This window comes from Polypterus senegalus, unplaced genomic scaffold, assembly GCF_016835505.1.
Source record: "Polypterus senegalus isolate Bchr_013 unplaced genomic scaffold, ASM1683550v1 scaffold_2433, whole genome shotgun sequence".
NCBI classification, from domain to species: Eukaryota; Metazoa; Chordata; class Cladistia; order Polypteriformes; family Polypteridae; genus Polypterus; species Polypterus senegalus.
Genome location: NW_024382045.1, coordinates 1 through 13,639, shown reverse-complemented (window position 1 = coordinate 13,639; position 13,639 = coordinate 1). Strand labels below are relative to the sequence as shown.

General features: G+C 38.7%; 1 pseudogene; it reads right to left on the bottom strand.

The window, feature by feature from the left end:
• LOC120520982 overlaps window positions 1–13,265 on the bottom strand; it is a 38,236-nt pseudogene extending 24,971 nt beyond the window's left edge.
• Between the last annotated feature and the right edge of the window lie 374 nt (window positions 13,266–13,639).

Genomic DNA, 13,639 nt, shown 5'->3' with positions numbered 1-13,639 from the left:
TACTAGAAAACAACGATAAATTTGAAGTTTCAACAGTTATGGCCAAGGAAAATGAACTCCATTTGTAACGAGCAGAATTTCAGATACCTCACCTCAGGATTTGTTATTATATCTCATTAACCTCTTAGCTCCTCTTCTTTACTGTAATGAGTCATTTAGTACAACCTCTGCTATTAGAATGTAGTCTAGTGCAATCATTAATGACCATAAGCAAATAAATAGTTTCTCAACTACTATTCCAATCTGCTTTCTGAAGTACCCATGTTCCTGTCATCAGTCTTCCTTATCTATACTGATAAAAGGCAAAGCCCTCACTCACTCACTCGCTCACTCACTCACTCGCTCACTCGCTCACTCACTCACTCACTACTAATTCTCCAACTTCCCGTGTAGGTAGAAGGCTGAAATTTGGCAGGCTCATTCCTTACAGCGTCCTTACAAAAGTTAAGCAGGTTTCATTTTGAAATTCTACGCGTAACTGTCATAACGGTCAACAACGTCCGCCATGTTGAACTTCCTTATTCATGGCCCCATCTTCACGAAGTTTGGTAGGCGGCTTCCCTCTGCTAACCGAAACCAATGTACGCACTTATTTCGGTGGTATGACGTCACTGTCAGCCGCCATATTGAACTTTCCAACGTCACTAATTCTCCAACTTCCCGTGTAGGTAGAAGGCTGAAATCTGGCACTTATTTCGGTGGTATGATATCACTGTCGGCTGCCATATTGAACTTTTTAATGGTCTTTATTACTTATGGGCCCATCTTCAAGATATTTGGTACGTGGGTTCACAACGCTAACTGAATATTACTTACGTACATATACTGTATACGTCCATAGCCTGCAGCTCAGTCACCGTGTGAGGCGGCGTTGGGTCCCCCATCCCAATGCCTCCCACGTTTTTGACTGCCTGCCGATATAAGGCCGTCCATCGCTCCAGTCTCTACATTCCCTTCCTTGCTTCGCCACGGGATTCACGTCTCCCTGCTGATAACTACAGCCTTTTTATTTAATCCATGGCTTCTCCGCTGTTTTATTGTTCATTTATTACGAGTATAGTTATTGTGTAGGTATTTTAGACTTACTTTACATTGTTCAGGTACCCATTTCCTTTATCATTCCAACCGTACCCCCATTAACATGTCTATCGAGGTGATCACCATCGATCAAAGAACTGTCACTTACCGAGTGGTTTCCATGCCCGGAGATGGCACCTACCTTTTCCATTCTCTTTATTACATATTGCACGCCCATATATCAGGCTCACTCTTGATATCCGGAGGAATATTGTGTCTTATGTATTGAATGACTGGGACAGGTTCAAGATGTGTACTGATGACGGTACAGGAGATAATTATACTACACAGGAGCACTATAAGAATGAAATGCTTAAGCCCTTCACCTATGGTTCTGCATGTGAGCTGATGGCTGCCGGTGAATTGTTCGGTTGTCGCTTTCAAGTGTACCGAAATGGCCAAATATTTTACACCTTTGTACAACCGCCAATGCCTCTTAAACATCTTAGATTGACAGGTGACGAATTCAGTAGTGGACACTTTGATGTTTATGAATGTTTAAACTCTCAAGAGCTGGATGTGAAGTTATCGATGAAACTGGTTGTATACTTACAACGCTTGACAGATGCCGAATGTCTCTTCAACAGAAGTCCTACAAATACTGTCATAATTGAAACAAACCATGAAACTCAAACCGATTATGACAGCAGCAATCCAAGCTGTGAGATTTGAAACAAGATTACTGTTCACATGGCCAACTGTACGTTGCATGCTCAAGAGTAAGCTCAGCGCACAGCTTGGTCATATTACAACCGGAGGGCAGAACTCACAATGTGGTATACAGAGATCCTTAACAAATAATTATATTTTCCCTCAGTTTAAAAAGGTTTAATTTTCTTCTTAATAAAAATTTTAAGGCAGTACTTCGCCGCTGCGAAGCACGGGTATTTTTCTAGTCTTTCTTAAATTCACTGAAGCTGCCTGACACTTCAAAGAAGAAAGCATTCTGTTTGTGTAACCCTATTTCTCTAGAGGATCTGAAGGAAGCTCTGAGCTCTATAAATAAAAAGAGAGCCCCAGACACTACTGAAAATCTGCCTCAGCTAATTTTGGAACACCTTTGCTGACCTCTTTTTCAAATGCTGAAAGCAGCCATTTTCTCACTTTATTTAAATCCTAGACTCAACTATTTATTTATCACTTTACTACTGAAACATGATAAAAATGCTTATCAAAAGTCACATATGCTGTTCTCTGTCAAAAGATCTAGTTCTATTACAGTTCACATATCACTCCAGTAGATCCATAGAGGAGGACATCACTTTGATCCTTCATACAATACTGTCTCACCTTGGCAACAAGAGAAGAAATTATGTGTAAATGCTATTTATAGACTATAGCTCTGCATTTAATACATTAAACCATTGTAAGTTCATCACCAAATTCAAGTACTTGCATCCGAGCAATTCATTGTGCAGCTGGATTTTCAACTTCCTGACCGGCAGACCCCATGTGGTTCATCATCCCTCATACTCAACATAGGCACTCCACAGGGCTGTGCTCTTAGCCCTCTGCTGTAATTCGTGTACAGATACAAGTACATTATGACTACAAGGCTGCACATGACTCCAACATCATTGCCAAGTTTTATTATAACTCAGCTGTGGTAGGCTGATAAACAGGCTTTAAAGGATGAAGTGGAAAGCCTATAAAAAGTTGTGTCAGGAGAACAGTCTTCTCCTGAATGTCAGCAAGACAAAGGAGCTGATTGTGGACTTTGGAAAAGAAGAACAGAGGCACTATAATCCCCATAGTATTAACGGCACTCGGGTGAAACATAGGCCTGGGAACTCCTTGGTATGCAGCTGGAAGAGTTAGAAGAGGTTTGGGGAGTAAGGGATGTGTAGGAATCTTTGCTAAGACTGCAGCTTTTGTAACCCAAACCTGGATAAGAGGAAGAAAATGGATGGAAGGAGAAATACAAGATTAATCCCATAATACTGTATATAAAATCAAGCTATTTCATTCGCATGTCTTTTAAGAGGGATCAATCCTTGCTTGGCTTTTCTGGGCATCATATTGAACATGTCATGTCACGTCATTTCATAATCCAGACTATGATAATTTAAGGCGCACTGGAGCCTACCCCAGGTAGTATAGGACACAAAGCAGGAACAAACTCTGGACAGGGCACCAGTCCATCGCAGGGTGAACACACAGATACACACAAAAACACAGACCAAACACACACTAGGGCCAATTTAGCCTCGCCATTTCACCTAACCTGCATGTCTTTGGACTGTAACATGTTTTATCAAATTCATATTTTGATTTAATGCTGAATGACCAGAACTCTTACACGGCCTGGACGCCCTGAGTATGGAAGGACCAGGGGAGAAAGTATTTTCAAGACTGTTTCTCTCCCAGACCAGCAGAGGGCAATCCCCTTGGCTTACAGTGGGGCCATGGGTTATGAGCATGGAAGTTCAGCCCTGCTGGGGCCCGTGGCCACTCCCAGGAGGCAGCTGGATGTTTGCAGGGCCCTATTTGGCATCACTTCCGCTACAGACGGAAATACTGCCGGAAGAAGCTTATTGGGAACCTGGACTCCTTCTGATTGCCCTATAAAAGGAGCCAATCACCACCACTCAATGCCTTGAGTTGGGAGGAAGTGGATGAAGTTCTTGAGGAGAAGTGGAGGAAAAAGAACTAGTGGCCAAAGGGACTATATTGTACTCTGCGAACCTTGTGTGTTGGTGATTTGGGCATTAAATAAATAAACCGTGTGCTATGTGGACTAAAACCTATGTCCTGCCCGTCTGTGTCGGGGTTAGGGCGGCTGTACATGCCCCAGATTTACAGAACATACCATCAAAATGATACAAAAAACGTAATATTTAATTTAAAAACAATGATTTGGCAACTTATTTGACCAGTTCTAATTTTGGTGATCAGTTTTGTATTGAATACAAATCAAACATTGTAAGGTAAAGAGAAATAAAATAAAATAAAACCCCATTTTTTAATAACACATTTTTGTTTCTATACAGATCACAGTAATAACCCTGTAAAGTACAGCTTTTAATACAGAAAGACGTTTTTACAGTAATTCTTTTTGTATATCTAAATTATCTTGAAGGATTAATAAGAGGTTTGCTGTCAACTGTTACTGAGAGATCTACCGTACAGTCATTTATGCTTTGCATGTAACTACTGCTGTATATACAGTATTTCAAATGAAAAATACAGACTCTCATGTTGTTAGCACATCTCTCTCTTATTTATTCCTTCACATTCTGTGTTACGCATAGGGTATCTGGGTATTAGCATAAATGCATACCATATGTTCTGTGGGTTTGAAAGTTTTTGTTCAGTGTGTGAATAAAATGCAATGCAGTGAGCCTCAGTGCACAGTAGTAGATGGCAGAATCGTTCAAAGTTAAATGAAAAATTGTTAGTTCAGTGAAATTGTGTCCTGTTGTTAAAGAAAAGCGATCCTTAGCAAAAGGTGAAATATCCATAAAAGAATCAGTGGATCGGGCTCCTTTGCTCAGAATGTATTGAATCACTTGGCCTGGATACTGTCTGTACCAAAAGAGATAAACACTGCTATCACTTGTTGAGTAGTTACATGAGAGTGTCACTAAATGCATTTCCTTTCCTAAGACTCCCGTTTGAATATTGGTGATTGAATCTCCTGAACCTGTTAGTACACCTGGTAGATAAATAAAAAAAATATATACTTAGCAAGTTGTAGTGGAATATGCATATAGATAAAGAATTACAGACATTTCTGTCAGTACACACCTGGCAAAACAACAAAAATAATATTGACATAAAAGTGTTTTTCCATTTCATAAAGAAATTTCATTAAGAAAAAAAGTATCTCTATATTTTGTAATGTTACACAAATCTCTAGGACGTAGCTTAAATCTAACTACCAGTTACTTTGCAGATATGTATCTGAATATACACTAGATGTAGAAATATATGACTCTATCTGCAAGAGGAAGTGAAAACCTCAATGGGAAGGATGGGGTGTTTCTTAAATGACTTTATGCTTTTCATAAATTACCTAGATTCTCTAGACTGGAGAGTTTCTTTTAAATTTCAGTTACAGTACTAGCAAAACTGAAATAACCACAACATATTAAACAAAATCTTTGGCAGGTGGCATAGTGGCTTTGTTTCTTACAGTTTAAACCCCAGCCCAAACATTGTCTCTGTGTTTAGTTTGCATGTTTTTTCCATTTACTCAGGGCTTTTTCCTTACTTTTGTTTAAATTACAACTTTATATTTGTTGAAATGAGTAATGTACTGTATGTATGCTGGCAAACTGTCAAGGGGTTTGTCCTACTATTTACTGAATATTTCAGGATTAGGCCCCATGACCAAAGCAAGAAGGTTCATCCATCCATCCAGTTTCTAACCCGCTGAATCCGAATACAGGGTCACGGGGGTCTGCTGGAGCCAATCCCAGCCAACACAGGGCACAAGGCAGGAACCAATCCTGGGAAGAAGGTTCAGAAAACAGATATAAGTACTGCATGGATTTTATTACAGTTCCAAGCATTTATCATTTACTCTATGTACTTTTCAATTATTTTATTTGCAGCTTGTATCCCAAACCCAGAAAACATTTAATGCACACAAGTTTATGGTCCACAAGAGACTTATTTTCATTAATAACTTCTCAAATGCTTCTTTTTACAAAATTTTTATTTGTTTCTTTTCTTCTTCTACTCTGGGTGGCCATTGCTTTACCCCACTCCCAATTCCAGCTTACCTAGGTGAGGAGGAGAAGCTCCTTTTAAATCTAGACCCAGGCATAGTTTTAACACATGAGAAATAACATGTAGGTCTCCTCCCAGAAGCTCCTTCCAGGGGTTCCAAAAGATCTCCACAGGACTGTCTTTAAAGAGTACACATCCCATGAATCCTTGGGTGTTTTCTTATAGGAAAATTCCACCTAGTGTGATGTGAATTCAGTATACAAGGGGAACATATGGCATTGGAATGCAGTTGCTCAATATCCCTCCATGTCCATTCTGTTCCGGATCCCAATGTACCCAAGCTCCTAATTACACAGTGTAAACTTTAAAAGTGATACATTTAAATCTAAAATAACAGGTTGATAGGTTGGCAAGGAATCCTCATGGAATCCAGCATGTTGTATTCCAAGTGTTATTTTGTGCCATGATGGGAAAGGATGAAATCCGCATGTGTCACTGTACAGTTTCAACTTCAGGACAGGCAGTAAGTATGATGTGCAAAGGAGAGAAAGTGAAAGCAATTTCAGGAAGCTGCCTGAAGTTGGAGATGCACACACATGTGTGTGCTGGCAGCCATATGAATGAATCTACGTGGGTCACTGACAGCATGGGTCAACAATTTTAAGAGCTCTCCATAAAACAGGCCTCTACAGGAGGGTATCAGTGTATCAGGAAAGGAGCCATTCCTTAAGAAGGTCCACATAAAAGCATGTTTGAACTGACACTCCTCATGCCTCAAAAAACACCATATCTACAATTAAATTTGGTGTTGGCAGCATCATGCTATAAGGATGCTGTCCTGCCCTTCACACAGACTACGTGCTTTGACAGGCAGATAAACACCTTTCTTTATCCAAAACTCTATAGATGGTTGTGTCTTTATCCACAGGTTTTTTGGAATTAAAAGGGTGAAACTAAAACAGAGAAAAAAGATACAAAGCACTAAGTGGCTTTATATTAACAACAAACATATCCTCCAAATGTATATTACTGTGATATTATATACATATTATTAATAAACTACTAAAGGAGTTACTTCCATTTTGCAAATAAATATAAAAGGAAGGATAATGTCAAAATAAAATAATACATACTGTGGAAAGCCAGCCCCCGGACACAGACAGACAGACACCAGAATGTCCAAAACACACAAGTAGTAGTAGTTAGTAGTAGTTATACAGATAGCTAATGTCACACAAATGATTGATGACCTTAAGCCCCCCCCATACATGATTGATGACTTTAAGCCCCGCCTCAAAATATGAAAATATGATTTATGAAGGTATGAAAATATAGTTTGTTAATATGATTAATGAAAATATGAACATATGCAAATATGAAACTATAAAAGTATGAAAATATATTTATGTTAATATGATTTATAAGCTATAAACTTATGACACGTGGCTTTATTTTATAAACACTAGATTCAAAATTAATATTAAGAATTAAATATACTGTATACTTATCTTGCCGTCATAAACCAGGTTTCCATCCAAGGAGTTTTTGCAAAAAAATATTTAGCGCTTCAAATTTTAGCTGATGGAAATGCTAATTATCAATAAAATGTTGTACATGTCGACATAATATTTTTCCGTTTAACTTTAGCGCATAAATTCCATATCGATACTTCAGATGTTGCAAAAACTACATTGGAAACACTTTTTGTCGGAAAAAAAGGGCTTTAACGCAAATAAATGTGTCACATGATACATTTTCATCACGTGCAATCAAAACGAGAATAGCGGAGCGGTTCGCATGGTCTGATGAAGAGACCCGTTATTTCTCGTGATGAGCCAATGCAGTAGCGGATAGACTGGGTCTCCTGCTACTAAAAGGGGTACCTGAACTCCCTCCACATCAACTGTAGCCTGGGGTGTCTCTCAGCATGTCTAAATAATACAAAACCGCAAAGGCAATTTACTGTGACAGTCAAAATATTTAATAAACCGTGTGTTTCATTATCTAAACATTTTTTTCTTATTATTAAATGGCAGATGTTTTAGCATATATGAGACATTCTCTCATTAATATTAACTTTTTTGATTAAACGTCGTTATTTTGTATTAATTCAAATTTCAGTTTTAATTAAAACCTTAAGGGAAGCAGGTTACAGTACTAATTCAGTTGTTATCGCACTGAGAAGGGATGTTGAAAGGTAGGCTCACCTGTACAGATCCGATGCTGCAAACACAGCTGCATCATGGGCACTTCCAGGAGTGCCAACGCAAATGTCTCGTATTATGCACCTGTCATCAACAAGGGCCTGGAGAACAATAGATGGCCACCCTTTGTGATTAATGTAATCGCGGTAGCCTTCCGTCGGGGGAAGAATAGGCACATGCGTGCCATCCAGCGCACCGTAAATCTGTGGCACAAGATGCACCAAGGAATTGCGGTATGTAATTTAATAGGCCTCCGCTACAGTCGGAAGTCTGATATAACGCCGCATTAATTTTTCTTTAATAGCGGTGCACACAGCATATACACATCGATGGATCTTAGTTTTACTAACCCCGAAAGTTTCTCCAACTACTCTATGCTCGGCACAGGTTGCCAGCTTGTAATGGGCGACGGCAATCCGCTTTTGGGTTGGAACCAGTGATCGGTGGCAACCTGTGATGGGCGCAACATCAGGACTGATGAATCCACACATCTCAAACATCGGCCGTGTCATTCTAAAATGTTGCAGCCAGAGATTTTCTGTGAAGTGTCTCTCCACCACCTCCTCCCAGAAGGTCTTATTCCATCGTCTCTCCCATACCCGTGGGTTTCGTCGCACTGGGGTACTTTCTTCGAGGTCTAGGGCTATCGGACAGGCAACTGTTTCATTCTGCTAATATTCTTCGGATATTATGTACAATTATGTACAATTATGTACAATTCCAATTATTTGTGAAACTAAAATAACAGTAAGCTTGCAAATTTCAAAAAACTGTCTGAATAATCTCTACATTTCTTTGTTTCTTTGTTTAGTGGAGGGGGTATAACGTGGAAAACAAAAGGTAGATAATTTGACATACACAAAATTATGTATGGAAACGGCTCAAGGGCAGATTTTTTTCGCGATACAACAAAACTTATGCGACAGTTCGTTTTTTTTTGTGACGTCATCACGCACACCGTTTTATCGATAAAAAGCCAGTTGGATGGAAACAGGCTGGAGACAGCAAATTTCGCACAATTTTTTTACGTATATTCTGTTTGTCGATAACAAAACGTTGCAAAAAACTGGATGGAAACTTGGCTATAGCTGTGCATATGTGTAACTTTCTGAAAATATTCACACACCTGCGCTTATGAACTCATGACACACACGACCTCATTTTATAAACACTAGATTCAAAATTAATATTAAGAAATTAAATATACACTTGTCTTACCGTCATAGCTATGCCTATGTGTAAACTTTCTGAAAATATTCACACACCCGCGCTTATAAACTCACGACACACACGACCTCATTTTATAAACACTAGATTCAAAACTAATATTAAGAAATTAAATATACACTTATCCTGCATGCAAAGCCACGCATATGTGTGAATTTCTAAAAAAATATTCACTCCTCCGTTTTAAGTTATAAATTCACCATACACGGCCTCATTTTATAAACACTAGATTCAAAATTAACATTAAGAAATTAAATATACACACGTCTTGCCATCATAGCTATGCCTATGTGTAAATTTCTGAAAATATTCACAGACCCGCGCTAAGATATAAACTCACGACACACACGACCTCATTTTATAAACACTTATCATGCTTTTTAGTCATGCATAGTTCTGCATAGCCGTAACTGTCTTAAAAACTCTATAAAGTGAAATATTCACTTATCTGGCGCATAACACAAGTCCAAGCAAGTGTGCTTCTTTTTATAAATCGGGGGAAATAAACTTTCTTTCACTGCCAGTAGGCATTTCGAGACCCAGGAACCCCCATCGACCATTTGTCCACCAATTCAAAACTGTGGGAAACAAACTTTCTCTCACAGGACACGGACACCTTTGGTGTTAAACCTCAGCTGTTAAAACATTTAATAGGAAGCCACATGTGGTTTTGCCATTTGGCCGCCAATTATAAACGATGGGAAGAGTCTTTAGTGTTAAAATATTTACTGTAACAATTCATGCTTTTTTATTTAATGAAATCGGAAAATCATACAATAATTAAACCAGCCCCACACCATTCAACGGTATTTGAAAATAAAGAATATAAGGTGCCTTTAAAACTCATAAGACCCTGCTCTTTGTTAACTCGTTAATCAGTTAAATGTCAAAGCCTTTTTACACACCTATGGTCTAAGAACAATATTATTAGATGAACTACTTCCTACTAACGACTCTCTCTTATACTGTATACCAAAATGCACAATGAACTTCAAAAGCTTGCGAGAAAAGTTATTAAAAACCTCCGCGTTGAGCACAATGCTCAGCGGATTCTCGCTGTCTATGGTACTTGATAAAAAGTTGTTTATATTACGAGTACAAACTCGGACCATTCAACGGGGTTTGAAAATAAAGAACATAAGGTGCCATTAAAACTCATAAGACCCTGCTCTTTGTTAACTCGTTAATTGGTTAAATGTCAAAGCCTTTTTACATTCGGCCGCTCTGTGAAAAATATTATTAGATGAAATATTTTCCACTAACGACACTCTCTTATATACCAAAATGCACAATGATCTTTAAAAGCTCGCGAGAAAAGTTATTAAAAACCTCCGCGTTGAGCACAGCGGTTTCTCGCTGTCTATGGTACTTGATAAAAAGTTATTTATATGCCGAGTACAAACAGAGCTCTTTCCGACACTGTATTTTAGTCGCGTTAATCGTGTAAAAGTCAAAATTGATCTTGTTTCATATGGTTTGCATGTACATTTATATCAACTTTAAAATACACGTGGCGATCTAAGAAACGATCTCTCGGTAAAGCATAACGTTTACATGATTTAAGCCCTTTCCAATTGATATCATTCATGTCCAACTTGACCCTATAATGCTGAAGTCACAAAAAAATCACTAGATGCATAAAGCAAAATGTTAAACAAAAAATGTACAGAACGTGTGCTCCACAACTTTAAATCCACGCCCCTTTCTACATTACCATGACGTGTCACTGTTTTTGACAACCCCATGCTGCAGTGCACTATCCAGTTAATGACATGCTTACTGCCTCTCTGATGGTGTGGTCATGGCATTAAGTGAAATTCCCGCCTCATTGTTAGTAAATAACAATTTAACCCTAAGTGCATTGCCATTTAGATTCAAGCTATTATCACATTATCACTCCATCCTTTTGCTGGATTGTATGTTATGGCCACATTTTGCTGCCTAAGCTTTAACACTTTATTTACTTATCACCTTTCTTTAACACAACATTATGGTGGTTGCATTTTCTGTCTCTAAGAAGCTATGTCTTAAATGTTATGTTTTCAAGTACACTATATTTTTGGTGGTAATTGTCATCTTAACTTTTCTTATATTATCCTGGATAATATCCCTAAATAGCACAATTCTGGCAAACCACAGACTAGATCTGAGAGAATGCCATATTCAGGTCAACAAGGTATTAAAAGTATTACAAATTATGGCAACTACAGATGTAGTAACACTTTCAAATGCTTGAGGATCCTGGTTGTAATTTTTTGCCATGGATTAAGGGAAGCCCACATTAACAAAGTGTGGAATGTTAAAGGGATTAAACGAAAAAAAAATCCAAATCATCAGGATCCTAGATTATGAAAACTGGAACACATGATGATCATTTTGGCTTTGCAAAATGTCCCAGATTAAAATATGCAAAATACAAAAATATGCACAAAAATATCCATTTAACAATACAGTGGACATTCTGCATCGATAACATTTAGCCAAAAACAAATGCTGGATTTATAAAATGCATCAGAGTCTCTCTTAAATCTTGTTGACTGTAAATATGGTAGTTTGTGCACTTTTACCGTGTTGAGGAAAGTGAATTTGTTGAAGTCTAACCATGGGGAACAGAAGGTAGCAGTACTGCCTCACAGCCCTTCAAAGGTGAGTTGAAATCCTGACCCTATCTGTATAATGTTTGCATGTTCTCTCTCTATCTACATGGGCTTTCTCCTGGTATTTCACAAAAACATGTATATCTGGTTAATTACAAACTCTAAATTGGCCCTGTTTCCTGCAATGGCAGGAGCCCTAAATATAGCAGGTGGCGTGCCAGACCTTGTGCCTAACACTGGCCTTGGATTAATCATGTTCACAAATGAATGGATGTACTGAAAAGGCTGGGTCATCCACATGTTGGTTATGTTTATGCAATGTAAGTCTGAATTAGAATAGTTTTCCCCAAAACTTCAGGAACAGGTTCTGATACCACATCCAGAAAATGTATTGATGGTTGTGGCTTATTTAAATAGTCCTGATAAAGAAAATCCAAGCCACTGTTTATTAATACTGTTTTCATATGACAACCAGATCCGGTCTGAGCAAGCCTGAAATCTCCTTTCCTGAACTATATCACTTTCTAAATTGGAGCAATTAGATTTGAATTAATCAATCTGAGCTAAATGCGTACAACCTTGGTGTAAAGAAAATTTAATGCTAATCAGAAGCTTTTGCCTTGTGCATTATGTAGCATGCCAAAAGTACCTGGGGAATCAGAAGTTCTAGTGTATCATGTAAAATCAGGGAAAAATATAGAAAGCCCTGCCCCAAAGCTTTTGTCACTCCGGCCTCCACTAAACTATCTGCATTTACTGGAAATTTTGCTCTTCAAGCAGTCTGATTTTTGTCAGGAGGAAGTTGGTGAGACACCCAGGAAAAACAAATTAAAACCATTGTACTTACCATTTGATTATTTGCATACAGTTTATAGTCATAGCCACTTTGCTCCACAAAGAATATTATTGCGGTGACCAATTCAAAACAGTGAATCAATTTTTTTGTTCGGAGTGCTGTCCTCTCACGTCTACCATTTTGAATGTCAGCTCTTTAAAAGTAAACTTGTTTTCTACGATCCCAGTTGTCATGTCTCAGGACTGAGAATGTCTTCAACGGTGGGAATATAGCCAACCGCAACGATGCGATCAAGGTCATTAAGATAGTAAGCAGCGTTATCCTCCAAGTGATATTCATTGGAACGACAGAAGCACTTTTGAAAACCTGGGTCACCCCAGAGCCTCTTCATAAACCCCTGCAGCTCTGGTGTGATCTCCCCTTTGCTCTCAGCAGGACCAGTCAGTGCAAACAGCTGGACAGCATCATAGGATCTGTCAGGGTTGTAAAAACTCAATTATGAGGGTTGCCAGGGCTCTTATGATTTTTGACAGGGAGTCAATGGCGTTGTAGATGATCAAGGGCTTGTAATCCTTGCAGGCCTCCAAGTTAACGCCACCACTGTGGATTATCTTCATCTGCTTCACCATGGTGCTTTTCCTGAATTGCTGGTGCCAAGGAGAAGAAGGTTGATCTCACGGCATTGCCGCTGACTCTCAGAGCGCAGGTGTCGGTTGTGGAAAAATAAAAATCAGTTATTGATCAAATCTGGTGTGTGTGACAAGGGCCACGAGAAGTCTGTCTTGCGACAAGTGCAGCTTCTGTTTTCTGTAACGAACAAGAAGTTACAAGTGCCCAACTGATGACCTTTAAAATTGTGTAACTACTGATCCAAACAAAATTATTGTAAAGATGTAATGTCTTGAAATTCTTGTGCAACTAAAGTCATAAGGTCAAATTTTGCGCTTAGCATTATAAAAGATTTAGGACACCGACACCTGGGCGCAGATGAAGGGCAGGTGTCCTAGGACTGTGCTTCTCTGTCATTCTTACCTTTGCCTGGTGTGTATTAATAAAATATTTTT